Here is a 4,843-nt window from a genome sequence, read left to right on the forward strand (position 1 = left end):
TATTTATGTCTGGTTACTGACTTGCCACTCCTCTTAGGCAGGCCACCTATGACATTAGAAAGTCCTCAATAGCTGAGGTCTCTAGAATCAGTGCTACTATACCGCACTTAGCGCTGTGGATTACATTTTCAGCCACAGTACAATCATCGATGACCAAAGGCTGGAAACCCCAAAGTACATTAGTACAATGCACACAGCAGATCTCTCTGACATAAGCTAATTTTGATCTACCTTCTTTTTTCATTTTTATCAATTCATTTATTTTACCTCCCAATCACAGTTTTCCCTCCTCCCTCTACTTCCTCTGACCTCTCCTCCCTGCCATCCTTATGTACCCCCTTTCTCCCTAGAAAAGGCTCAGAAAAAGGGAGGCCTCCCATGGACATCAACCCACCTTGGCATATCAAGTTGTCCTAGCTAGCTTCTTGGACCTCCCCATCAATGTTCTTCCCCTCATCCTCACTAGGACAGTTAGTTTAATTGTCAGTTTACACAATGAAGACTCATCTTGGAAATAAAGTTCCAATGAAGGATACAGAGTGCAGATCAGCTTGGTCTGTGGGCATGTCTGTAGGGGATTGTCTGGATAATTAAGTCAATGAATGTGTGATGACACAGCGCTATTCCCTAGGCAGGGATCCTGGACTGTGTGAGTGTAGAAACTGAGCGAGCTTTATTCTATAAGAAGGGTTTGACTTCCTATGAGAACTCACTGGTTCATAAAGAGAATTCAGAGGCAATGCAGATAACACTTGGCTGTTGGAAACAGTGAAACTGATCTCTATGGCAGGAGGCCTGGACTAAATTAGTTCGAGGAAACTAAGCTGAGAACCCAGAGAGCCTTTCAGTTAGATACATCCCTGGCTCTGTGGCTTGGATGCTCCTTATGAAGACTTATTTGACTAAAGTGATGCCTGATACATTCTCTTAGATGAAAAAGAACACAGAAAAATTAACAATTCCACGAGACCTCATATGTTCAGATATGTGTTACTGAGCTGCATCGTGCTCATGGAGAGCTTTTGAGAAGTGGGTTCAAATGACTGTGCACCATATGGTCCTCGTGGGAACTCTGCTCCAAGCCTTTATCCCCCAGCCTCCTCCATACACTCCTCCAGGCTTGAGTGAGGAGAAGGCAGACCCCTGGCTCATTGTAGGAATTCAGATTGTGATTCGTGGTGGAAAAGAACCTGTGAGGCGCCTCTGGCAGAGGAGCAGGAAATCCGAGTCTGAGTCACCCGGGGAGGGGTATGCTTTACTGAATTGCACAGCATGTTACGGGACCCACAGTCATGGTAACACAGGTGAAATGCACCAAGGAAACTCTCACGCCACAGGGGTATACATCAGGTTGGAGTTTTAAACTGCAGACTCAGGTTCCGAGTTCAAATCCAGGGGATGCCTACCACTGTTTCCCTTCATTTGCAAGACTAAAATTGTCTTCTCTATTTAGTGTTGTCCTAGGACCTTGTCAGTGTCCTTTGGAAACATCGGATATCAGCCATAAGCAAGAGTCCCATCAATGGTTAATGATCTGTGTCTAGTTCAGAAATTCTTAATTAGCCTCTCCATAAACCTTACATCGAGGAGGGATGTCATGAATCAGAGGACGCTCTGTAATTCTGTTCAGCACAGTCTGTGGGTGAATTTGTCCCGCTCGCCCCGCTGTGCGGCACCACCATGTCCTACAGTCTTTTTTTTTAATTATGTGTATGGGTATTTGCCCCTGAGGTATACTCGCACTTATAGGTGAGGTGACACCTGATTAGCACCCCTTCAACCTTGGCGCCACACCAGGCTTCCTATGTGTTCATGATCTGTTGCTTCCTCTAATGATCTCGAACCTGGCAATATTTTTGTATTTAAGCCTGCCCTCCACCCTTCTCCTCCCCAACCTTAGTTAGCCCACCTCGATGCCCAATCTTTCTGGATGTGCTACATAGACATCTGCTTCAGACCTAGATGCCTGTGGTGTTTTCCTTAAATCCACAATCAAGTGGCCAAGGCAAGAGCTGCTGGTTCTGGGTCTTCAATAGCCCAGCCCTACAGCCCAGAGAGAACTTTATTCTCCAAGACATCAGTACGGTGCTCATTACTTCACACCATCATTTATTCACCCAATAAACACCAATGGAACTTACTAGCCTCTGGTCACTGTCAGCCATGTTGAGGACACAAACAGAAGTCAAGTCATTCTCCTTTTTCCTCAGAGTCTTAGTGTAACTAGGAGTCAAATTTATGGATCATAGTCTTTCCTGAAAGGAACCAAAGCACAGGGTGTGTGTAGGGGAGACTGGAAGTGAGGAGCACCCTGACAAGGGGATCAGGAAGGACTTTTATGGAAAGTTTCCAGAGGAAGAAGTCCACTCCACTTCATAGGACTCCTCACTGCACTGAGTGAGCCTTACAGTGCCGCCTGTGCCACAAGAGTCCCAGTTTTGTCTCACATTGAGTACTACACTAGTTCCTCTCAGAGAAGAAAGCAGAGACTAGGCCTGAGCAGAATACACAGCACAAGGGAACCCAGGACATCATTCAGCTGTGTTAACTAATACTAGTATTGAAAGGAGACAATAAGAAGGGGGCACCTGGATTTGAACCAGGGACCTCTTGATCTGCAGTCAAATGCTCTACCCCTGAGCTATACCCCCAGCTGCCTCATGTACATCCAATAAACATTTCTGAACCTGTGTTGCACTCCCTGACATGACTTGCTAGTACTCTAACACCATCTGCTTTCTTTCATGAGGCCCAACCCTGAGCCAGCTCTGCACCGCTGTCTGCCTCCTCCTCATGACCAGCATCTTCTATCCTAGTTCACAGCCTGGAACTCTGCATTTAGCTCACTCTACACACCCACCCATAAAAGCCAAACCCAGCCATCTGGGTGTTAAGCAACTGATGGCTTACAAGGGAGAGAAAACGTTTTCTTTAAGGGTGTGGCTCATGATAAGTCAACCATGTTGCAGCTGACGGCTCCTCACTAGCAGCATGTGGACAGCAGGAATTGGAGGACTCGAAGCCTGGGGGGTAGAGGAGGGATGGCTCTGTGAAGAGGAGTTACGAGAAGGAGGTGAAGGTGAATATGATCAAGACACATGGTATGAAATCTCAAATAAATAATGAAAATATTTTAAAAGAAACATATTTTGTTATCAGCAATAGGGCCTTACCACCATGCTGTAGAGAGCAACCAATAGCCTTGGGAATAACTGGTGATGTGGAGATGGAGTTCATGAGACCTCTTTGACCAGCAAATTCAAAAAGATTTAGCTCATTCCTTGCACTGGAGATTTTTGGACTGGCACCTAAATTCCTTTCTTATAACTGTATGTTTTATGAACCTCTCGATAGTTGGTTTCTGTGTAGTTGTGCCTTCCTACAATCCTTCCTTTAGCCTTCTCTCCTATCCTCCTTATTTAAATCCTACTGTTACAAGGTAACTTATTATAGAAAAAAAAAAATCTCAGTGTATCCTGTGGGAAGAAGCATAGGCCTCATCGGGAATACAAAGGCCAGAAATGTTACTTTCCTTCACCTCTCACAGGAAGGGTTCATTTCCCAAAAGAAGGAATGTCATTCTGATTAGAAACACTCAAGAACTTGGAATATGGGAAAGAGACATTTGCACACAGGAGAGATGGTGGAAAGAAAGAATGTTCTGGTGAAGGTGAAGGAAGTCACAGAGTCTTGACCATGCAATGTGCTTTGGGGGCAACCAGAACAAAAGGAGCAGGAGCCTGGGTCTCTACTGGGAAACAGAAAGTAGAAATGTTCATTACTTGATGATCTATGCATAGAAAATTATCCTAAAAGAACTCAATAGAGAACTCAATGTTTAAAGAGGATGTAGATATTTAAAGGAAATGAAGCAGGTTACACATAAGATTCTCATTAACTTCAGGAAAAACAAAATTTCTACCAGATATCTTCACAACAATTATACACATGGTAACAAGTCATCATGAAATAAACATAGAAGGTCATCCAACTAAAAGCTGGACATGACTGTAACAGGCTGTAGTGAAGAATGAGGCCAGAGCAGATTATAAACATATGGGCAGGTTGGGTGCATTGCCATGGTTAAAGGAGTGCTAACAAGAAGTTATGTGTAAGTGGGGGTATAGCTCAGGGGTAGAGCATTTGACTGCAGGTCAAGAGGTCCCTGGTTCAAATCCAGGTGCCCTCTATTATAAATTTGTTTTTATTCATGTGACAAGCATACATGCTCAGTCATATATTTCTTCCATTCATTGCAGTTCTGGTCCTCAGCAGAGCTGGCAGCTCCAGCCCGCTCACCATGTGGATAGATCATGGTTTCCATCTCTTCCTACATGCTCAGTGTCCCTAACATTCCTATTACCTGTCTCCCCTCTTCCTGCATGTATCTAGTTTCTCTCAATCTGTTGGCTTGTAAAGAGAAGGCAAGGACTATGATGGAGAATTGTGGGACTATCCAGACCCACAAGAGATAGTGAGTGTCCAGGGACCAGAAAGGGAAGGCTAACCATAAAATATCTTCTCCATGGCTATCTGGGAACCTGTGGTCAGAACTAAGGAGACCAATCACAGAACCAGCTCTCTGTGTAGGGTAGATGTTTCCCCATGAGCTTCTCTCCCTCTTCCAGAGCCCACTGCTCACTTCCTTCATCCTCAGAGGCTAAAGACTGTACCAGACAGAGAGGAATCTTGATGAAGTGCCAGCTAAGGCACTGTGAGAACTTCTGAGTGACAGCCCATTCTGCATTCAGGGGAGGAAGAGAGGGGTGTCTGGGGTCCCAGGTGGAAGGCAGCTAGCCAGCTCAGGAGCTAACCCAGGACAGCAGTGTGAAGTGGGCTCAGG

At 45.1% G+C, this 4,843-nt stretch overlaps 2 non-coding genes across 2 annotated transcripts; one reads left to right on the forward strand and one right to left on the reverse strand.

Annotated features, from left to right (window-relative positions):
* Positions 1-2,579: 2,579 nt before the first annotated feature.
* Positions 2,580-2,651, reverse strand: Trnac-gca (transfer RNA cysteine (anticodon GCA)). The gene has a single exon. It is a non-coding gene; the product is annotated as a tRNA-Cys (tRNA).
* A 1,466-nt stretch (positions 2,652-4,117) lies between these two features.
* Trnac-gca (transfer RNA cysteine (anticodon GCA)) lies at positions 4,118-4,189 on the forward strand. Its single transcript has one exon. It is a non-coding gene; the product is annotated as a tRNA-Cys (tRNA).
* The last annotated feature ends 654 nt before the right edge of the window (positions 4,190-4,843 follow it).

This window comes from Psammomys obesus, unplaced genomic scaffold, assembly GCF_907164565.1.
Source record: "Psammomys obesus unplaced genomic scaffold, mPsaObe1.curated_primary_1811, whole genome shotgun sequence".
Taxonomy (NCBI): Eukaryota; Metazoa; Chordata; class Mammalia; order Rodentia; family Muridae; genus Psammomys; species Psammomys obesus.